The 24260-nt window shown below is 42.8% G+C and overlaps 1 protein-coding gene across 2 annotated transcripts in view; it reads right to left on the reverse strand.

Annotated features, from left to right (window-relative positions):
* The window catches only part of FAM168A (family with sequence similarity 168 member A), a 213685-nt gene extending 192033 nt beyond the window's left edge, over positions 1-21652 (reverse strand). For both annotated transcript variants that reach the window (XM_043998224.1, XM_043998223.1), the window contains exon 1: positions 21414-21652. The gene's annotated coding sequence lies outside the window, so the exon portion shown is untranslated. The remainder of the gene's footprint in view (positions 1-21413) is intronic.
* Between the last annotated feature and the right edge of the window lie 2608 nt (positions 21653-24260).

Below are 24260 nucleotides of genomic sequence, written 5' to 3' on the forward strand. Positions count from 1 at the left end.
ACAAAATTTATCGGCAAATGGTCAGCTTTCTAAGATCTATAAGGAGTTTATTCAAATTTATCAGAACAAGAGCCATTGCCCAATTGATATAAATGGTCAAAGGATATGAAGAAGCAATTCTCAAAAGAAAAAAAGGGAACCAATCAACAACCACATGAAAAAAAAGCTACAAAATCACTAATAATTATAGAAATGCAAATTAAAGCAATTCTGACATTCCCCTTCAGAGCCATCAAAGACAACAAAAAGGAAAAATGACAATTGTAGGAAGAGATATGGTAGAGCAGGTACATGAATAATGTACGGTTGGCAGAGCTATAAATTGGTCAAATTATTCTGGAAAGCAATTTAGGACTCTACCCAAAAGTTACATCCATACATACTACTAGGTTATACCTCAAAAGAGATCATAGAAAGAGGATGTGTATGTACAAAAATATTTATAGCAGCTTTTTTTGTGGTGACAAAGAAATGGAAATCAAGGGGTGCCCATGGATTTTTTCCTCTTTAGACAAATTAATGTTTTCCTGAGTATGTTGTTTTCTCACTGGAATGTAAATTCCTTGAAAGGTAGTTTTCAACACCACCTTTCATAACCTCTGTATGCCTTACAATTGTAAAATGAGGGACAGTTATTAGTTGATTTCTCTCTAGGGCAGAGGTTCTTAACTTTTTTTGTGTCATGGACTCCTTTGGAGGCAGGTTGGTGAAGTTTATGGATCACTTCTCAGGATAACATTTTTAAATACATAAAATAAAAGACAAGGGATTGCAAAGGGAAATCAATCATATTGAAATGCAGTTATCAAAATATTAAAATAACTTCAGAGACCCCAGATTAAGAATTCCTACTCTAAGGGTTCTTCTAGCTCTAAATCCTAGGAAATTAAATAATAATCTCAGTTCTTTCTAATGAGAAATTTGACCAGTTTGAACCAGTTTGAATATTTATAAAGAAATTCAGTTCTATTTTAGATACATACAGAGACCCTTGAAGAAAGTTCGCATTTAATAAATGTTTTATAAATTGATTTGAGACAACCCAGTAGATCAAAGAAAGCTAACAAAGTATTACTTCATAGAAGCCTTTAGGGAATTTGTTTTAATGAATGGCTAGTAAAGATTTGTAATTAGCATAGCAATTGTATATAAATTGGTGCCTCGGAAATGCTTGAGGGTGTTTGAAAACAGTTTATTTTCTTAAATATCTTAAACTTTCTTCTTCTAATGGGTTCATACTATTAATCTACATAATCTATGAAGGAAGGGATGACTCCAGCACATTTAGTCTAATGTGCCATAGATACTGAATTAGAGGACCAGATGTTTCATGGGAAACATTCTGGATGGGCAGGCATGAGCCAGGTCCCTTTATGGCTCGCTTGTGAAGTTGCGTACTTGCTTGGATAATTGCCGTATCTAAAACTTTACAGCTGGTGCTAAGTAATTTACAGATGGACTGTGCTAACCCTTTGGCAGCAGCCCTGAGCTCTAGAAAACTAGCTAGGAAAGCGACTCAGCATCCCCAAGGGCTTCCGCTGTTTTGTGGCCAAGAAATCCCGGATCTCTTCTTGTTTGCCTCATCCAGATATGTCTTTTCATATGGCTATGGAAAAGGAAGAGAGGATTTAGATAGTCTAATCTTCCTTCATCCCCTATCTCTTGACATTGTTACTCCTGATCTGGAGGAGAGCAGGCTGGAACCTCAGTTTGGCTGGTTTGGGGAACTCCCAGTGAGTAAGCTCTATCAGTGCACATCAGCACCTTACTAGAGTTAGCAGCCTGGGGTACTGGAATGTGAAGTCACTGGCTCAGAGTCACCTAGTCTGCATCAGAGGCCAAGCTTGATCTGACTTGCAGGCTCTCCAGCCATCCTGCACATCGTCTTTCTCACCTGCATCAGCTGCTCAGAAAGATGATCACTTGGGGAGATCCCATCACCTCAGAGGTGCTCCAAATACTATGAAGACCAACAAATCCGTTTATAGACTCATAGATTATTTGAACAAGTTCAATCCCTTATTTTATTTCTAAATTTTCTTTTTTTTTTATTATTGTGAACCTAACCTAAACAAACATTAACATTTCCTGATACAAAGAGGAACAGAAAAAGAAGACTACATGCAAAACTCTCAATCCCCCCTGTGTAAGACTTGGGTATTTTATTTTTTGTACATTTAAAATTTTAACATGGTAGTTCAATCCTGCCCTACTGTTTCTATCTCCTTCTGAACTTCTTTCTGTTCTTTTTTTTAATGATTCTTTTCTTTCTTTTCTTCCTTTTTAGTAACACTTTTACTAACCTCATTCCCCTGAAATCTTCCCCTCAACATTAAACCCTCCCTTGTAATAAATAAGTATAGTTAATGTAAGACAAATTAGCACATTGGCCAAGTCTGAAAACTATGTATCATTCTGCACCTCTGCTCCGTCTATCATTTCTTGGTCAAGAGGAAAGAAGCAGGATTTATCATCAGGCATCCAGAGTCAGGTTTGGTCATTGTGTTGATCATCATTTTTAAGTTTTTCTCATTTGTTTTCTTGGCACACAAAACCTCCCTTCTGGGTTTCCTTTCTCCCTCTCTCACGTGACTCAACCTCCCATTTAAGTCATGTAGAGGTAGAGACGGTCAGCTTTTGCGCGCAACAGCGGACGGGCAGCCTGGATCTCCCTCCCTCCCCAAAAGCTCAGCCAGACATCCGAACCACGCTCAGACCCTCGGACTCCATGTTTTTGGATATCCCTTGCCAGTGCTCTGCTCTTCTACGAGACAGGCAGCCAGCATCTCTCTCCCTTGAGAGAGCTCAATCTAACATCTGAACCACGTTCAGACCATTCTCCTTAGACAGGACAATATCTGGGTAGAGCCATGGGGCAGAAAGGGAGTGTACCGAAAGGCTTACCACTGGGGTGCATCCTAAGAGATTCTATTATTTTAACACTGTCTGGCTGCAGTATCCACTAGGATCTCAAGGAAACTGACCTGTACTTGGAACCTTTAACTATAACACCATTTTGCAATTGGACAAGTTTTGCAGGTGTGAAGAGAGATGGACAGAGATCCCATATATACTGGCCTTTATGGCTTTAAGCAAGAAGTCAAAAGGAAAGGATGATGTCCTCTTGCTGGTAGAAAATCACCACAAATCCAATTGATTAGCTAACCCTTTGAGCACACCCTCTGGCACCCCATCCCCTCCTGATCATCAGACTCATTCCCTACCTGGTTCTCGCTTCACCCCTTCTTCCCTGCCTGCTTCCATACCTATGGGTCAACCACTGTCATACCACTTCATGACTGAGACCTCTCTTTGCCCACTGGCTGATCTCAGAACCAATCCCCGGTGTCCTCCACAGCTGAGCTCTCGTGGTGGAAGCAAAACAGATCCCTGCCTTATGATTGAAACATTTCCAGAACTTGATCCGTGAGCATTGGGTATTGAAAACAAAACAGAAACAAAAAACCCAACCCTACACTTTGATTTGTCATGGTGTCAGTACAGCTGCAAACTACTAAGTTCCAAAATGCCACTTTGGACTAATTTTAAAAAGAATCACAGTTTTTACTTTTATTCAATGGTGAGATTGGTTGTTCTTGTATTTTATGAAAAAAAAATTTTAACCTTCATACATAGAAGCAAAAATACTTTAACTGCTTCATAAGATCATACTGGTTTCTTATTTTGATTGGAGAAAATTTCAATTGTTGCATTTTGCGGTGACCCATTTACATGGCATTCTCAGCTTAGAATGCATAAGAAGAAATATACATGGTGAAATACTGGAACCATTTTTCTCTTGGTCTCTGTTTAATGTTGAAAGGGTAAAATAACAGAAGGCAAGGTCAGCTTCTTTTCCCTAAACCCACACCCCACATACCCCAAGCTGTCAGTTCAGAGGGTACAAGTTGCAATGCACATTCAAAGTGACTTAGGAATCACTGGGTCACTGGACTGTTTACTCACATTTACTGTGCAGAAGTATTTGTGCCCAGATTTCAGGAGGGTGCCCAGGATCTTAGCCTGCTACAAACTACTTTGGGGGTATCCAGGGGGTGGGGGGGGGGTTATAATGGGGCACTAAATGTGTTACAACAGGCAAGTCTCTTAACCTTTTTAAGACTCAGCTTACAGGGTTGTTTTAAGCAAAGTGTCTTTTTGTTGGGTGTTTTTTAATAAAGTTACTAAGCTGTTAGAAGGGGAAATACTGTGGATATAATTTACTTAGATTTAACATCTGACAAAGACACTAATGCTAATCTTGCGGAAAACACAGGCAGATGTGGGCTAAGCAATAATACCATTATTATGGACTCAGAAGTGGTTGAATGGCTGGAACCAAAGATTAGTCATTAACAGCTCAATATCAAATTGGAAGTTCTCCAGGCAAGTGTCCCAGGATATTGCTACTTGGTTCTGCATTGTTTCATATTTTTATCAATGACTTCAATAAAAGCACAAGATTCCCCACTTATCCAATTTGTAAACAACACAAAGCTTGGAGACGAACTAGCTACCAGACAGAAAGGAAGGCTTCAAAAAGACCCGGATCGGCTAGAATAACAGGATGAATTTGCCACAGAGACTTTCTTTTGACTTTATACTTTATTGAGGGCAAGGGCTACTGTGGTTTTTATCTTTGCATCCCAAATCCCTAGCATAGAGTCTGGAACATAAGAGGTGCTTAGTAAGTGCTTATTGGAAAACAACTAAAGTGTTCACATTTTACCGAGATTCCACTACTAGGAACACAAGGAGGCTGATATTCAAAAGTAAGTCCCCACGTACACCAAAATATTTATAGCAGCACTTTTGTGGTAGCAAAGCACTGGAAACAAAGCTGACACCCATCAACTGGGGAATAGCTAAACAAACTGTGGTATATGAAAGTAATGAAATATTACCGTGCTGTAAGAAACAACAAATATGACCAAGAGAGAGAACCATGGAAAGACTTACATGAATTGATTACAGTAATGTAAGCAAAGCCAACAAAACAATAAATATAATAACTACAACAATGTAAATGGAAAGAACCACCACCAAATAACTGAAAATGACTGTTTCAAAATTACAAAGAGCAAGCATGGCCTCAAAAAAGAGATATGAGAAGACACCCCTCACCATTCCTTTGAAAAGGTGGGAGGGCCATGAGCTTGGAATGTTGTATAAAGTGTCAGATATTTTCAATGTATTGATTGGTACTGTTTTTTCACCTCTTTTTTCATTTTTCTTCTCTCTGGGATGGGGGAGAGGGATGGATACAGGGAGAAATCCAGACACTATAAAAACAAGAGATGGTAATATTTTAAAAGTGAATGGTCAAAGCATAGAAAATAAAAAGTGGTCATTTAATTGAATTAATAAGATGAGATTTAATAAAGATAATGGTAAAGTGTTGGACTTTGGCTAAAAAAAAATCAATTTCACAAATACATGATGCAAGTCACATGACCAAAAGATAGTTCACTAAAAAATATCTAGAGGAGCTAAGTGGTCAGCAAGCATACTGAGTCAGCTGTGAGAAATGGTGGCTAAGAAAGTTACCACCGTCCTAGGCTGCATTAATCAGAGCATATTTTCCAGGAATAAGGGGGTGACATTCTCTACCCTTATCAAACCACACCTGGATTTCTGTGTTCAGTTGGGAGTGCCATTTTTTTAGGAAAGATAGAAAAGTTTACATGTTCATGCCATATAAGGCCATTATGAAGGAGCTAGGAATGATTTGCCTGAAGAAGAGAAGACTTAGAGGGGACACAATAATTAGCTTCCATTACTAGAAGAGCTGAAACATGGAAGAGGGATTAGTTAAGTGCTGTTCAGTTCCAAAAGGCAAAACTAGAAGAAATTTATAGAAGATAAAGAGATACATTTAGACATAATATCAGGAAGAAACTTCTCCCAAAATAGGGCTATACAGAAGTGGAATAGGCTGTCTCAGGAGGTAGTGGGTTCCCTCTCATTAAGAGTTCTTCCAGGGGCAGCTAGGTGGTGCCATGGATAAAGCACTGGCCCTGGATTCAGGAGGACCTGAGTTCAAATCTGGCCTCAGACACTTGACACATGTATTAGCTGTGTGACCCTAGGCAAGTCACTTAACCCTTATAGCCCTGCAAAAAAAACAAAAAAACAAAAAACCCCAAACTTGAACTATTGGGGCAGCTATGTGGCTCAGTGGATAGAGCACCGGCCCTGGAGTCAGGAGTACCTGAGTTCAAATCAGGCCTCAGACACTTAACACTTACTAGCTGTGTGACCCTGGGCAAGTCACTTAACCCCAATTGCCTCACTGGGGGGAAAAAAAAATGAGTTCTTCCAGCAAAGTCTATTTGTGTTATAGAGGGAAATGCGGCCACCAAGATCCTTTCTAGCTCTGAAATTTTCTGATTCTGATGTAAATACAAGTTACTGCTATTATATATCTTATTCCCCACCCCCATACACTGTATTTCCCACAGCGCCTACAACACAGTAGACACTCAAATATTTGTTGAATGAATAAATGAACACATAACAGAAGGCTCTAAGAAAAAAGATCAGAGAAGCCAAGCCAAGAGAGCCACACAGTTTGACTGAAGTTAATAACTATCTACAAACTATGGATGAAATGTGCTGTCAACTCAGCTGAGTTGTGCTGAAACCTCAGAAGTAATCCTAAACGTGCTTCGGAAAGATGGCACTGATACAATTAAAATGCTTCCCTAAATGTCAGTAGGAAACAGCCAATCTAAAATGTAATTAGCATAAAATCACCTATAAACTTGGACTGCTGGCCTTACACTGCCTTGTGTAGGCTAAATTGCTACTATGATCTCCAGATCATAAGTCATTTTCACAAGACATCTTCACAGACAAAAGACACAAATTGAATTCAGCAAGCAATTTATTAAACATCTATTATATGTGATACTGTACTGAGGGTAGGATTAGAGATAAAAGGCTTAGATAATTGTCATCACCTGTACCTGCACTGATAGTCTAGTGGTAGGAGTATTGACATACATGATTAACATGGTAAGTGGACCACAGAAAGAGAGAGATAAGGCAAAAGGCTCCTTGAGGTTTGACAAGGTTTGGGGAAGATGGCATTTAAGAGGAAACATCTGAGTCAGGCTTTAAAGGAAGGATAAGAATGCAACAAGTGGGAGCAGCTAGGTGGCACAGTGGATAAAGCAACAGCCCTGGATTCAGGGGGACCTGAGTTCAAATCTGACCACAGACACTTGACACTTAATAGCTGTGTGACCCTGGGCAAGTCACTTAACCCCAATTGCCTCACTTTAAAAAAGAATGCAACAAGTGGAGAAGGTTGGAAAATATTCCAAACACAGAGAACAATGTAACCAAAATAAGGAAAGGGGAAATATGGTACAGGTTAAGTGAGCTGCTCAATTCATCTGTAATGCAGAATACATGGAAGGAAACAGTACAAAATAAGAGAATCAAGGTAGGGTGGCACAAGATTACAGAGGATTTCCAGTAAATGTCAAGAAGTTTACCTGGTAAAGAATCTGAACTCTCTATTTGGTAGACAACTGGAAACTCACCACAGAATTTTAAGCAAAAGAGTAACATTATCAGATAGATACGTAAGGAAATTAAACCTGGCCATGTACATAGGATGGACTGAGAGAGAGAGAGCGGGATGGCCTGCTAGAAGGCTACTGCAATAATCTGCCTATGCGGACACAAAATGATCATCAGAAGGAACCCAGGTCTCAGAGTGAGGGCCAGAAGATGGAAAATGAGGGAAAGGAAAAGATAGATGATGAAAACAAGTTTATTAGCTATGGAGCAAGCATTCCAGAGAGCACAGTGGAAGAGTGAGCTAGAAACAAATTCCTCCTCATTCAACAAACATCTGGTAAGAATCTGCTGGAAAAAAGAAATCTGATATAGATGTGTGTGTGTGTGTGTGTGTGTGTGTGTGTGTGTGTGTGATATATATATATATATATATATATCTTGTACACACAAAGTCCTCCGCATGAAGCTGGGAATATAAACAAAGCAGAACCTGTCCTCAAAAAGCCTATGCTATAATACTAGCATGATATACTATGAACACTTAGAAGTGAATTCAAGATCATCTGGGAAGTGTTATTCCCTGATGAAGTGCTGCCTATATTAAATTCAGCCGCTACACTAGAGAAGTGGTATCAAGCTAAAATAGAGATCCAGGGGGCACTGAGCTGTACATGAAAGTCCCTGGGAACCTCATATTGACTTAGTTTTAAAGTGGAATATTAAAAAAGAAAAGAAACATAAACTACAGTTATGCCCAAAATGCAGGTGCATTTGGGATAAACCAAAGACCACCTTGGTGTTTATTCAGTAGCCAACAAGGATTAAGACAATGTATTTTTAGGGGGCAGCTAGGTGGCTCAGTAGATAAAGCACTGGCCCTGGATTCAAGAGGACCTGAGTTCAAATCTGACCTTAGACACTTGACACTTACTAGCTGTGTGACCCTGGGCAAGTCACTTAACCCTCACTGCCCCACCAAAAAAACAACAACAATGTATTTGTGAAAGTACTTTGTAGGGGCAGCTAGGTGGCATAGTGGATAGAGCACCAGCCCTGGAGTCAGGAGTATCTGAGTTCAAATCAGGCCTCAGACACTTAACACTTACTAGCTGTGTGACCCTGGGCAAGTCACTTAACCCCAATTGCCTCACTAAAAAAAAAAAAAAAAGAAAGAAAGTACTTTGTAAAAACAGGAAGGTTGTTATTAATACATAAGATAAGCAGTTTAGCAATTACAATGGATAAGTTTCATGTGCTAAATATTTCACCCAGCAAGCTTACCCGGGAAATTTTTCAGTGCCTTTTCCAGCTCTCTCCTCAAAGGAAGAAGGTCCCCCACTCTTTGTCCCGGCTACTGCCTCCACCTGTGCCCCTATGAATCCATCCCTTACGACCCAGCTCCCCAAAACTTTGCTCTAGCAGTCATTTCCATCTCTCCCATATGCCCACAAACATGTTCAGGTGTCCCCAATCCTAAAAAATAAATATCATATTCTTCTTTTGAGCCTTCTTAGACCATCCAGGCACCATTCCAGCCTTCTCCCTTTCAAGACCAGCCTTCTTGAAAACTTGAATAGCAGTAGAAAAGGGAGAGATTTCAGTTTCTGGCACCACCAGCCAATCTCTCATGTTGAAAAAACTGGTGTTATCTTTGACTTTTCCTCTTTCCTTTCATCTTCCACATTGAATAAACTGCAAAGTGCTGTTGAAACTACCTCCACATTATATCTCCTATCTTGTCCCTTTCTTTCTACACCCATTCCCGCCATCATGTCTTTCTTGTGTAATTATGGTCTGTAGGACAAAAAAGGCTCATGTTGAAACCTGGAAAGACTTGCATGAACTGATGATGAGTGAGATGAGCAGAACCAGAAGAACATTATACACAGTATCATCAACATTATGTGTTGATCAACTGTGATAGACTAGATTCTTCTCACCAATACAATGGTACAAGAAAGTTCCAAAGAACTCATGATGGAAAAGGCTCTCCAAATCGAGGGGAAAAAAAAGAACTGTGGAATATGGATGCAGATTGAACCATACTATTTCTTTTGTTTTTGGTGCTGTTGTTTTTCTTTTTTGAGGTTTTTCCTTTTTTGCTCTGATTTTTCTCTTATAACATGACTAATGCAGAAATATGTTTAATGTTATTATATACACACACACACACACACACACACACACATATATAACCTATGTCAGATTACCTTCTGTCATGCGGAGAGGGGGAGGGAGGAGAAGGGGGGAAAAAAATTTGAAATTGGAAATCTTATATAAACAAATGTTGAAAACTATCTCTATATGTAACTAGAAAATAATAAAATACTTTTATCAGGGAAAAAAGCTCATATTCATACATTATCTTAACATTTACAAAATACTTTTCTCAAAAAAACCTCGAGTTGGTAAACAATGAAAATAATATCTTCCCCATTTTAAAGAGAAGAAAATTGGGGCAAAGAGACCTTTCATGACTTGCCCATGGTCAGTTAACAGTAAGAGAAGGAATTTGAACCCAGGTCTCCCTCAATACAGACACACAGAATGCACTCAACTGATGTTTATCCAAAGAATACTGAATATTGAATGAACCAAGCGAAAGTATAAGTCGACTCTGTGTGACCTTGGCCAAGTCCAAAAACTGATTTACCAGAACAAGGGCATTCCACACCAAGCTGTGACATGTAACATTCACAAGAACTTGGCATAGCCCAACCAGTCAGTGCCTTTTCCCTCTTGGAGTCAAGGTTAGACCCTTCTGGGCTTCAGTTTCTTCCGATATAAAATAGGGTTTGAACTGGACTGTTCCCAATGTCCCTTCTGGCTCTAAAATTCTGGGATTCTCTGGCTCTGTGAGAAGGGAAGTGATGGAGACAACGGAAGAACTCTCAGCAAATCCCAAATTACTGACTGAGGACCCTATAGTGTAAAAAAAGTCAAGGGTTGCACCACAGCTTGTGTTTACCTTGCCAGCAGCCTCTTCTTTCTCATCAGCACATGGAGGAGTCAGACCCATACAGAGGCATCATAAAACCAAGAAATAAGACCAAGTGCCCTAGCTCTAAAACCCATCTTCATCTACATTCCCCTCCTGACTGAGGTCCTTAACTCATGGCAGAGAGGCCTTGGCACGCTGTCATGGTCCTCAAAAAGGTTTCCAACCTGCTCCCCTCAGCTAGGAGCCAGAGCTGGATATTTCTCTAACAGAGAGGCAAAGGTTACAGGCTCATCTCACAAGGACTCTGGCTCTCCAAAGGCAAGACAAAAAGAGCCGTGTCTGTGTTTGCTTTCAGAAGCCAGTCCTCAGCCAAGGAAATGTCACCAAACCAACTTTCTCTCTGCAGAAAAGGAGAAATCCCTGAACAATCTCCTTGTATCCTACTGCCTGTACTCCTGTAAAGATGGCTTAAGTCCCCAGTGGACTCTGAGTTTCTTGAGGACATCTCTTTTCCCTCCAGTGCCCAAACAGAACAGAGGATTTATGGTCAGAAGACCTGGGTTGAGAGACTGGCTCTGAGATTTTTTTGTATGACCTTGTACAAGTCATTTAACTTTTCTGAGCTTCCATTTCCTGGTCTAGAATAGAAGGATAGCATGACCTGCCCTACCTGTCTCGCAGCGATCATACATGTTAAAGTATTTTGAAAATGTTCTTGGTAGAATTAGTGTTCAGTCAACACTAGCTAACTAAAAAAAAAAAAGCAACAAGGCAGAGAGGGAAGAACACAAATTACCTAGAATACTCTGCCACTTAGTAGCAGTGTGGCCTCACCACAGGTCATGGATCATCAACACAGAGGAGAAGGGACCTCAGCAGTCATCTAATTCGGCCCTCCTCATTTTACAAAAACAGTCCCCTGCCCAGTGTCAAATAGGTAGAAAGCAATATTGCTGGGATTTGACACTAAGTCCTATGATTATAAATCCAATATTCTTTCCACTAAAAACTCTCCCAGGCTCATTTTCTTTTCTTTTCTTTTTTTTGGGAGGGTGGTGGGTGGCAAGGAAGGTACAATTGCAGTTAAGTGACTTACCCAAGGTCACACAGTTAATAAGTATCTGAAGCTGAATTTGAACTCAGGTGCTCCTGACTCCAGGCTCAAAGCTCACTATTCCCAGGCTCATTTTCTAAGTTCCAATCTCAAATTACCAACTGCCTTTTGGACACCTTGAACTGCATGTCCCCTAAATATCTCAAAGTCAAAACAAAACCCGTTATCTTTCCCCTCTTCCCAGCATTCCTATGCTAGGGAACCACAAGGCTCAAAAGTTCAGTGTCACCCTCAGCTTCTCTTTCACATTTACGTCACACATCCAATCCACTGTCAAGCCGTGTCACTTCTATACCTTCCCAACATCTTTTCTCTGTGTCCTCTTCTCTCTCCTCACAGTCACCCCCCTGGTGCGGCCCCAACCACCTCACGCCTGGTTACTGGTACTGGTGCCTCCAGGAGGTCTCTTCCCATTCCTGCCCACTCCCCACTCAGCTGCCAGAATGATCTTCCTAAAGAACCCTCTTCACCCCACATATACAGACACACAACCAACCCAACTCTCAACTCAACAAGCTCCAGTGTCCCCCTATTATCTCTGGCATCAAATACAAAAGCCTCTGTTAAAGCCCTTCCAGATTCCTTACACTTTACTCCCCCCTCCACATCCTTTGTGACCTGGGGATGCAGACTCTGACTGAGCCTCAGTGTCCTCACAGCCTTCCTGCTGTTCCACACACAAAACAGTTAAGCTCCCACCTGGGCATTTTCCTTGACTGTCCCCACAACCCATCCCACCCTGGCCTCCTCCAAGTCTCCGCTCAAATCCCAGCTTCTGGAAGACATCTTTCCTCCCTTCGCCCTGTGCCTCCCCTCAGAGATTACTTTCCACGGGGGCCTCTAGAGATCATGGACATACATGGTAATTTGCATGTTCTCTTCCTCATTAGAACATGAGCACCTTAAGGGGAGAAACCCTGTTTTTGCCTTTTGTGTCCTTGGCACTCAGCACAGTAACAGACACATGATAAGGTCTTTTTTTTTTTTCTGGCGGGGCAATGGGTGTTAAGTGACTTGCCCAGGGTCACACAGCTAGTAAGTGTCAAGTGTCTGAGGCCAGATTTGAACTCAGGTACTCCTGACTCCAGGGCCAGTGCTTTATCCACTGCAGCACCTAGCTGCCCCCTCATGATAAGGTCTTAATGAATGATTGTTGACTGTTGACTATTTGTAAAATGGAGATTATAATATCCACCCAGCCACATCAGTTGCTCAACAAGCATTTATTAGGTGCTAGTAAGTGGCAAGTATTGCCACCAAATTATGATACTTTACATGTTGTGTAATTAAAAGATATATACATTCATACTCCAGGATTTGTGGAAGTGGAGGGAATAAGCTTGCAATTTCATTGATCTAGGGAACTCAAGTGATGAAACTCCCTCTACTAAAGCAGATCCCCACTTTCTCTGCAATTTACAATGTTGGTGAATTCCCTAGGGTACTGAGAGGTTATGACTTGACCAAGGTCACACAGCCAATTTGTGTCAGAAGCCAAACTTGAATCCAAGTCTTTCTAACTTTAGACGCTCTCTCCACTATACCACACTGCCTCTTATAATGTTGCCCTTTAACAGCTTTTTGCAATGTCGTTAATACTAAACATAGAACACATTCTTAAAACAAGATCTCTTTGAAATGTGGAGTTGTGCACCAACTACAAATCATAAGTTTGATATAAGCCAGATGTGGAGGGAAATGAGAACTGCATTCAAACCTATACAAGTACAATATAATCAAACCCCAATGTCTGCTCAAAAGTCCCACTGTAATACCATTAGATCAAATGTCCCATATACTGTTCCCATGAACAGTATATGTGTGTGACCTTGGGCAAGTAACTAAATCTTTCTGTGCCTCAATTTCCTCATGTATAAAATTAGGTTCCAAGACTATTGCTAAGATTCCTTCTATTTCTAAATTCCATGATCCTAAGAGCATTGGCAGACCCTATTAACAACATTAGGCACGGTAGGAAAGTTATTTTGAAAAGAGCAAAGCGCTATAGGAAAGTCAATTCTAGTCACGAGGACCGATTATATCCAGCTCTATTTGGGGGCCCTGAGCCCTCAGTTCTAACCCAAGGCACTACCAAGGGAAAGATGCTGAAAAGTGTTTGGCACATCCAGAAAAGCAACAACAAAGACAAGGCTCTGGAGAAACCACAAGCCAGAGGGGAAATAATGGAGCCAGAGGGCAGGATGAAGAGACAAATGAAGATCATCATCGAGACTGGCAGGGAAGAACTGAGGAGCAGAACACACAGAGCCCAGGCTGGCCCTTTAAAACATCTACAGCAGGAGAGAGAGAGGCCAGGAAACCCGAACACTATGGAGATGAGAAAGGGAGCTAGACACCTTCATGAGATGGATGCAAACGAGTTCTGCAAAGGGAAAAATAAATGGAACAACTGCAGGAGGCTTTCCATTAAAAGTAGTTCATTAATCATTATTATCTGTAAACAGAGTGGAAAAAGACATAACAAGGTTAAGTGACCTGTCCAATTCCACAAAGGCATGTGCTAGGAATGCAATGCAGGCTTTCCAACTCTAAATCCAGATCTTCCCTGCCTGATCCTGGCATTCAAGGCCCCTACAACATGGTTCCAACCACTGCTCCCATTTCTGTGTTCTACACTCTAACCACAACAGACCTTCCTTTGTCCTGTGTTCCTACTGTATTTTCCTGTCCCCAGGCCTCTGTTTACACTGTTCCTCTTGGCTGGAATGATCTCCTGCCCTGTCATTCCTTTCTGTAGAAGTCCCTCCCTTCCCTCAAGGTCCATTCTGGTACTGCTGCTGTTGTTGTTTGTCCTTCATTATGGAAGAGGATCATGACATCAGGATAATGTCTCAACTTGCAGTGAATTGGATTTAAGTGAAGGAGGACTGTGTAAGGTCACCAACCTCACTCTCTCCTCCAGAGCCTTCTGGGTCCAGTGGCAAGATATATAGCAGGACAACTGAAGATGACTCTGGATGTTTAAGGCAACTGGGGTTAAGTGACTTGCCCAAGGTCACACAGCTAGTAAGTGTCTGGGGTTAGATTTGAACTGAGATCCTCCCAACTTCAGGGCCAGTGCTCTATCCACTGTACCACCTAGCTGCCCCATTCTGGTGCTACCACCTCCTGGAAGCATCAGGTAGGAGGAGAAAGGGGGAGGGGAGGAAGTACAGTAAACTGTCTAAATTTTCAATCCTTCACTGTAATTCTATACAAAGTTGTATTGATACTGAAAGATTGTTTGCTAATATTTGTCAGAAAGAAAAGTATTAAATATGTACCAAAGAAGTAAAAGTCCAGAGAGTAAAAAATAAATAAATAAAAAGTTAAAAAAATAAATAAGTAAAAACTCAGGAAAAGGGATCTCTAAGTCCAAATAAGGACTTTTTGAAAGGGACTCCCTGGTCTTGTCATTTAGACTGTCATTGTCCCTTAAGGCCTCCATCTTGTCTTAAAGTATATGTGCCATGAGCCCTCTGTCCAAATTATAGACTGTGAGCTCCCTGAAATAAGGGGCCCCCTTGATTTCTATTTGTATCACCAGAGTTTAGCACAATGTTGCATGCAAAGTAAGCATTTAATAAATCTATTCCACTTTATGTTCACAAAAAAAAAATCAAAGAAAATGACGTTCTCCCTTCTCATTTTTTCTTTGGGCTTCACATATCTAAAAAGATCAAAATGTAATCATTTCTGAACAAACTAAATTATGCCAAATATATGTAACATAAAGTGATTTGAGATTCGAGGGGCCCTGAACTAGAATCCCAGATGGGATTTTCTTCCTCCCTGTGTGGGTAATCTCTCTGGGTCTCAGTTTCCTCATCTGAAGAATGAGGAGGGGCTGAATTACATGATTGCTAAGGTCCAACACAGCTCTAAAGCCTATGAGTCCATGCTCCTATGTAATGGGCACTTAACTCCTATTTGTAAGTACTGCAAATAGTTCAATTCATCCAAAGAGAATTGGTTTGGGGTTTTCTCTTTCTTTTCTTAAAAAAAAAAAATTTGTGCCTGCAGAATTTCAGGAAACACTACTCCTGTAAGTCATTATGTTCATCATCACTGAATGTATGCAGTGATATGGGGTATGGAGCAGAACAAGTTCTATGCAGAGAATCAAGACACCTTTTGCCCAGTCACAGCCTCCCTATTTATGAGATCCTGACCCTCTCCCTTCCCCCTGGGTGGAGAGTAAGGGGAAAACAGAGCAGCTAGGTAGCTGAGTAGAGCGAGCATTAGGTCTGGACCCAGGAAGACCTGAGTTCAAATCTAGCCTCAGATGCTTATTAGCAAGACACTTCACCTCTCTCTGCCTCAGTCTCCTCATCTGTAAAATGGGAATAATAATGGCACCTACCTTGCAGGATTGGTGGTGAGGTGCAAATGAGATAATATCTGTAAAGTACTTAGCACAGTGCTTGGCACTTAGAAGACACTGAATAAATGTTTGTTTGCTTCCTTGCTTGCTGCCTTCCTTCCCTTCCTGAGCTTTAGTTTTCTCTTTGAAATGAAGGGTTTGTCCTCAGCTGATCCTCTACAGGCCCTTCCAGGTCAAATGTCCCAGCATGCCATTTGGCTTTGGAATGTGCTATAGGTCTATTCCAATGGATTTGTCTTCTTAAATGTTAGGCTTATTGCTTGGATGAATGTGGCAAGCAGCCCTGGAGGATGCTGGGTAACAAAAAGGGGGAGGGGGGGACTAAGAGGATAAACTGGCCCCAAACTATCCACAAAGCAGATGCTATTAAGAATGGGCTGCATCTGCCAACACAAACTCCCAGTAGAATGTAGACACTGTGAGGACAGGGCTCCTTCTCCTTTGGTGATTTTATCCCCAGCAGCACCTAGTGTCTGAACATAGCAGGTCTATAATAATACCTGCTGGACTGGACTAGAAGGGACCTTAGATGCTAACATGTCAGTGCTGAAATATGCCTTCAGAGATTATTTGGCCCAAGGCCTTCATTTTTAATTTTTTTTTGCAGGGCAATGGGGGTTAAGTGACCTGCCCAGGGTCACACAGCTAGTAAGTGTTAAGTGTCTGAGGCCGGATTTGAACTCAGGTACTCCTGAATCCAGGGCCGGTGCTTTATCCACTGCGCCACCTAGCCACCCCCCCCCAAGGCCTTCATTTTTAAAGAGGGAAATGACTTGCCTAAGGTCACAGAGTCAGTGGCAAAGCCCTCACTAGAGCCAAGAGATAAATACATTGTAAACATTAAGGTCCTAGACAAATGTGACTTGTTAGTATCATTTTCCAAAGTATATATATAGAGTGTGTTGCTGTTAGAGGTCACATCTATATGGCACTGTGGGACCTGCATCTCCCAGAAGTTATCTGCTTTGGAAGAATACCTAAGTCCTACCATGCAAATGTCTGCAACTACAAGGGCCACTAAATCTCTCTTGTGAGATTATTATTATTTTGAACTCTAAAAACTAGAGGTTCAGGGGCAGCTAGGTGGCGCAGTGGATAAAGCACCAGCCCTGGATTCAGGAAGACCTGAGTTCAAACCTGGCCTCAGACACTTGACACTTACTAGCTGTGTGACCCTGAGCAAGTCACTTAACCCTCATTGCCCCACAAAACTAAACAAACAAACAAACAAACAACAACAACAAAAAAAAACTAGAGGTTCAAACAGTGCATTGTCCCACAACTAGATGGGAGGGGGAAAAAATAAGAAATAATTTGTGGACCCTAAAACAAAGTTATGTTCAGAATTTCTTGCATTGGTTATATGCTCACTGAATAACCAGTAACTGTTTTAACTTGATTTATTATTACAGTAGTAAGAGATGGAACATAACAACAAATATATAACTGGTCCTCTCTGCCTCCAGCCTCTCCCTGTGCAATAATTCACCTAGCCCAGAGCTGCGAGACGAAATGTTCCTTATGCACAGACTGGATCACATACTTCCTCTACTCAAAACTCACTGGCTCCCTAGTTAGGCTACCAAATAGAGCCCAAATAAATCGGCCTAGCATTGAGATGCCTGAAATTTTGACAGAATGTTACCTTTCCAGGTTTATTTCCCCATTGCTTCCCCAGCCTGGTGCCCTACACTTAGCCCTATCTCCAGTATATATCACACAATTTCCCACTTCCATACCTTTGCTCATTGCTATTGCTAATACCTAGGATGTTCCTGGCTAACCCTGTCTGCCTTCTGCTACACTACCCATCCTTCAGGAAGACCTAAGTTCAAATCCAGCCTCAGATATTTACTAGCTCTATGGCAATGGGCAAATCATATCACCTCTCACAGCTTCAGTCTCCTTCCCTATAAAATGGGGATATTACCTCACTCAGTGAAAATCAAATGAAATAATATATGTAAAGCACTTTGCAAATCTTGTAAATAGTATGCAAAACTATGTAAATATCATCTATTATTATTCAAATAACTTAAAACCATCTCCTCCAAGAAGACTTCCTGGATCTCTCCAGTAAGAGATAAACTGTTCTTCCTCCACACAGTACAGTGCAAAAAATGGTAAACTCTAGAGGCAGACGTCCTGAGTTCAGATTCCACCTCTAATGTGTTCTCCCTGTATGACCTTGGAAAAATCATGTAATCTGGGGCAGCTAGGTGGCGCAGTGGATAAAGCACAGGCCCTGGAGTCAGGAGGACCTGAGTTCAAATCTAGCCTCAGACACTTGATACTTACTGTGTGACCCTGGGCAAGTCACTTAACCCCAACTGCCTCACCAAAAAAAAAAGAAAAGAAAGAAAAATCATGTAACCTCTCAGGCCTCAGTTTCCTCACCTGTAAAATGAAAGCACTGCATTAGATGGTCTCTGAGGACCAACCAGAGCTGTGATCCTCACTATTGGTATACTTTTAACCCCTCTTATTCTATTCTGTATTAGTTATCACATTGTTAAAGTACATTCATTTCCCTCACTTATTCCCTCTACTAGACTAAAAACTTGAGGACAGGGAGTAGGGTTCTGTGGAAAAAAACCACAGGTTTTTAAATCAGAAGACCAGGATTCAAGTGTGCTTCCAACATTTAAAAGCTTTGTGACCGTGGGCAAGTCACTTAACTTTGATGAACCTCAACTCTATAGCCTTGATAAGCATACATATGTACACATAGATAAATGACTATATGAGGACAATGACTGTGGCAACCACATATTTCTCAGGGCTGGCAAGAAGCAAACATTTCATCAATATTAAAGTACAATGGGAAAGGGAGTTATTGTCATGCTATCTCCCAAACATCAAGCATAGGCCCCTAGAAGCAGAAGGTACAAATGACTGTTAAACCAATGAGCACATTTTGATTCAAATCGTAAGACATTCCGTCACTTTGTTCATTTCAGAACGAATACAATAAATATGCAAACCTTCACAATATTGCTTGTTTTTACATCCTTAACTGTAAATGTGAAGTCAAATGGTTTGATGGCTACACTCCAAAGTCAAGCACTTGAGCAAGAATAAAAATGATTTGGATTCCAGGGTGCTTATTTCCTTTTCTTTACATCCCTCACCATTTTTCCCTCCATTTGAGGGCTAATCAACAACCACTTCACATTTAACATTTCAATTCAAGCAATCAAGTCCAGAGCAATGTCTTCCTCCATATGCCTCTTCCTTCATTCACATGCTTCCAATACCCTCTCCTTCCCTCCATCACTGCTTCTCAGTCAGGAGGAACCTGCCACTGAGCTTCAAAATCCCATCCTGCACTGAAACAGAAACGAAGCCTCCATTCCCTAGGCTTGTTATGTGACTGAGCCCCAAAATATCCGTCAACCAGCTTGTTTGTCTGCATCTGACAGAACCCTGATCATGTGAATCCCTTTAGGAAGAAATTAAATCTATAGATATATAGAACCATTATCTTACAGCTTATCAAGCAAAGGAGAAAGGGGAGAAACAAATAAAAAAATGCATCAGTAGGATATCCTCTCTATGATGAATATTACATTTCCATATTTCACATCTCCTCTCTGTTTACATAAAGCAGCCAGGCTGGGGCTCATCTCAGTATTAGCCTGAGATATAATGATGGACTTAATTGCCCTGAAAACAGACACCAATAAATGGAGTCTTCAAGCAATCAATTTTAAGGAAAAAAAAAAAAAGGCCTAAGCCTTTTATGCAGACAAGCAAGGTTCCAGCACTCAGAAATAAAGCCAGCTTCATATTTTTCAGCCTTGTTCATCAGTTACCAGGCAATGAAGGTTCATGTTGACAACTCAACATCATCAAATCTGTCCATTAAAATTCTAAGTTCCAAAGGCTAATTTTTTAAAGGGGGGGGGGAGGAGGTAGACATTATATCACACAGAAAGAAATCCATCACACTACATTTCCATCTTCATTTTTCTCCCACTACCCTTAGTAGCACTGGTTTTGTTAAACTTTCCCATTCCAATCGGAAGAGATCTCAGAAGGGAACCCTTAATTTCACCCTGTCTGAGGTCCCTCCACAGTGTATCAAGGTACAGAGATTCAATTACCAAACAGGAATGGAATCCAAAGAAATGATGGAAACCTAACACTAGACAGCTTAACTCTTCGGAGAAACTGAGTCTTCTGACAACTACAAAGTCCTCAGTAAATGTCCTCTGACAACACAAGCCCTCTCAAGTACTCCAAACCCTAGCCTGCTCTGTATGTTAAGTCTACTGGCAGGAATCCCAATATTTGGGGGGGTGGGGGTGGAGAAGGGGGGGAGGAGAAGAGAGCTCTTCCCTACATTCCTTCTAACCTTCTTACTGCCCCATAACACCAGTACTCTAATACCTTAGATCTAGCCTATCTGCTCAGATGGTCCTAATCCCAACTTGCTCATGTAGAAATCTCAGGGGCTTCTTGCCACTTCTGCAACATCCACTAACCAATCTCCATCATCTCTCAGTGTTCCCTCTGAGCTACCTTCTGGACTCTATGATACCTTTCCTCCCAGCTGTTACTGCACTGAAAGCTAGTTCCTAAATGTCCTTACTGTCTACCTGGCCTTCCAGGTGCCTTCTCCCCTAGCCAACTCCTTGTCAAATTTCTCATCTTCCCTCACACCCCTACTGGATTTCCCCACTCTCTCTCCCAGGTGATCTCAACTATTTTCCCTGTACAGCTCCCCCCATTCTCTTATAGTTCTTTCATCCTTCTCTGCTCCCCCCAGCCCCTTAATTTTCTTCCCCTGGCTGACTTTCCCTCCCCTTTCCCTTCTCATTCCTCCTTTCCAGATTGCTCACCTCCCCCCTTCTGCCTTTCCCTTCGGGCTCCAACTTCCCCATTCCCTTCCGCGGGTGCCCCCTCCCTCGAATTCCCCAATCCCTTCTCCTCTCTTCTCCCTACTGGCTCCCCATCTCTGCCTTTCTCAGCTACCCAACCTCCTTTCCACCAGTTCTCCACCATTCTTTATTTCCCGCCCCCCCCATCTCTGCCTGGCTCCTGGCTTCCCCTCCCAAACCACAACCCCATATATTTACTTCATCCCTCATCCCTCTCGTGAGTCCCCAGCCCCCCGCTCTCCTTCTAGCTTCTCCCCCCATCTCCCACCCCATCCCCTCCTCCTGTCTGGCTCCTCTTCACCTCCCGCTAACTCCTCATTCTCTGCCCAGCTCCATCACTCCCTCCTCCTCTCCGCACCGCCCCCCCCCAGCTCCTCCATCCCCACGCTCGCGGGCAAAGGCGGCTGCCCCCCATCCCGTATCTCCCGCTGGGGCGGGGGAGGGGGGCTGCGGCCCCGGGAGGGAGGGGAGGGGCGGGGCGGGGAGGCGGGCGCGGGGGCGCGCGGGGGCTCTCGGATGGCGCAGGCCGGGCCGGGATGGCGGAGGGAGGCTCGTCCTCACCAGAGGGTAGCAGCGAGAGAAGGTGGCGGCGGCTGCGGCGGCGATGCCCTGGTCTCCCTCGGCGGCGGCGGTGTGCCCGGTCCCTCGGCCGGTGTCCGTGGCGGCTGCGCGCTGCGGGGCCTGGGCGCGGGGCTCGGGCTCGGGCTCGGGCTCCGGCTCTCACACACCAGACGGTCCGCAGCGGCAGCACCAGCGGCAGCGGCAGCACCAGCAGAGCCCGACGGATGGGGGAGGGGACACACGGGGGAGGGGAGGAGGCGGAGGCGGGGGCGGGGGGCGGGGGCGGGGGAGGACCCGGCGCGCCGCCGCCAACACGTCCCTCCTCTCGGTTCCTGATTGGGGCGGGGGCGGGAGGATGAGGAGGGACTCCAATACCCAGCATGCTCCACAGCGGCGCCGGAGCCTACAACTCCCAGTGTGCACCGAGCTCCGAGCCTCGGAGCCTCATCTTTTTTCCCTTCTCTCTGCTTCAAAGGTGTGAGTAGCGCGCCACCTCCAGACCCGCCGCTGCTACCACCGTCCCAGACCTCGAGAGACTATGCTTTCAAGGGCGCGAGTGCCACCTTTCCTTTCCTTGCTCAAGCTGCTCAAACTATAGATCCCTCTGGGGGTGGGTCGGTGGGAAATAAAGAATGTCCAGTGCCAGCCCCAGTGCATGCTGGGGATTATAGTCCAGCATCTGAGGCGCGGTTATGCCTCCTCCATGTTGAAAAAATAATTAAAATTCAGAGTAAAAAAAAAGGGGAAATGCCGCAGTCTCCCTCCATTGATTGCATTTTATATTAACTAAATAGCAGATAGTATGCGCAGCGACAGAGTAGGCATGAGGAAATGAAGCCCGTACACACTGCCCTCCGACCAAGCTGTCCCCAATCTCTCATCTCCGTGACCTACCCCCAAGGTCATTGCCGTGGTCCGGAGAACAAGATGTCCTGGCTGACAAGGTCCTCCCTTGGGGGCCCTGAATAACTTAAAAATAAACAAATCCTTGGATGGTTGCCATGAAAACCCTTCCGAGGGTTGGCATTTCAACCCTACTGGGATCCTTCAAGTCGTTTTTCTCATGCCCTCAGAATTAATACAGCCTTATTCCAACCTCCCTCACAGTGCAGGGATGAAATCAACTCAGAATAGATGTACATTTCAAACGTTCAATTTCATAAATGTAGTATGGCTGGACAATAGTTCCTGTGAGGCAGATCTGGGGGTGATGGTGAATTGTAAACTTAATACTTGTCAACAGTTGGAAGTGACAGCCGAAAAAAACTGAGACCCTAGTCTGCACATTGAAATAGGACCAGGGAGGTCATAATCTCACTTTCATCTGCACTGTCCAGACCACAACTGGAATACTGTGTTCAAATTGGAAATTGTCTAGAGGATGTAACCAGTAGGAAAAGAGGACTGGAAGTTATGCCACCGACTGTAGTTTCAACTGAAGGAACTAGGGCTTTTGTCTAGAAGAGGACACCTAGGGGGTCTTTGAGAGCCTTGCTAGCTCTGTGGAATCATGAGTGGAATGAAGCATCAGCCTTCAAACTTAGTCTAGGTAACTAGGAGAATTTTTTATTGTTTGTTTGGTTTTTGCAGGGAAATGAGTGTTAAGTGACTTGCCCAAGGTACACAGCTAATAGTGTCAAGCATCTGAGGTCGGATTTGAACTCAGGTCCTCCTGAATCCAGGGCTGGCGCTTTATCCACTGCACCACCTCGCTACCCCCTAGAAAAATTGTTTAGAGCAACATTCAGGGCTTTTAGGGGAGATGTCATGTTATCCGGGTCATCTCAATGACCTTGGAGCTAGGTCATGGAGAATCCCTTCTTCAGATCACAACTTAAATATCACTTTCTACATGAAGCTTTTCCTGATCCCTTGATTGTTTTCTCCCTTTCAAATAATATTTTATTTAACTACTATATATTTATTCCTTTTATATTTAGATCTCTCTTCTATCCAGTGACACTCCATCTCTTGCTTTCAGGCATTTTCTCTGGCTGTCCTCTTCTGCTTGGAATGTTCTCTCTCCTCATGTCTGCCTATGGCCTTGCCTGACTTCCTTTAAGTCCCAAATAAAATCATGTTTACAAAAAGTTTTTCCCAAACCCCTGCCTCCTCCCATGTTAACCACTTCCTATTTGTCCTGTATATAACTTGTTTGTACATATTTGTTTGCTTGTTGCCTCCCTGATTAGACTGTGAGCTCATTGAGGGCAGGGACTCTCTTTTGCCGTTGTGTCCTCAGATGCTTATCATAATGCCAAGCACACAGTAGACATTTAATAAATACTTATTGATTGACTGATCCTCTCTATATCTACCTTTCTCCCCTTTTAGAATCTAAATTCCTTGATGGTAGAGATTGTTTCCTATGTATTTGTATTCCCAAAACCTATTGCAGTGCCTGGCACATCATAGGTACCTAATAAATGCTTATTAATTCATTGATTGACTTGCTCACTCTCTTCAAGTATCCCAAGAGCTGTCATGTGAAAGAGAGATTAGGCTCTTGTTTGTCTTGTTAGCAGAACACAGAACTAGGAGACAGAGACCTGACTGATGCCAAGGAGAACTTCATAACAATTAGAGCTATCCAGAAGTGCAATGGGTGACCTCCAGAGTTAGAATAGGTTTCTAAATGGAAGCTGAATGACACTTAGCTATTTTGTAGACGCTATTGGTGAAAGGAGGGCTTCTTTCCCTCCTAGCCATGCCCCCAAAGTAGTTGGTGCAAGATTTGTTGTTCCATCATTTTTGTCATGTCCAACTCTTCATTTAAGGTTTTCTTGCCAGAGATCCTAGAGTGGTTTGCCATTTCCTTCTCCAGCTCATTTTACAGATAAGAAGACT

The sequence above is a fragment of the Dromiciops gliroides genome, chromosome 3, assembly GCF_019393635.1.
Source record: "Dromiciops gliroides isolate mDroGli1 chromosome 3, mDroGli1.pri, whole genome shotgun sequence".
In the NCBI taxonomy this organism is placed as follows: Eukaryota; Metazoa; Chordata; class Mammalia; order Microbiotheria; family Microbiotheriidae; genus Dromiciops; species Dromiciops gliroides.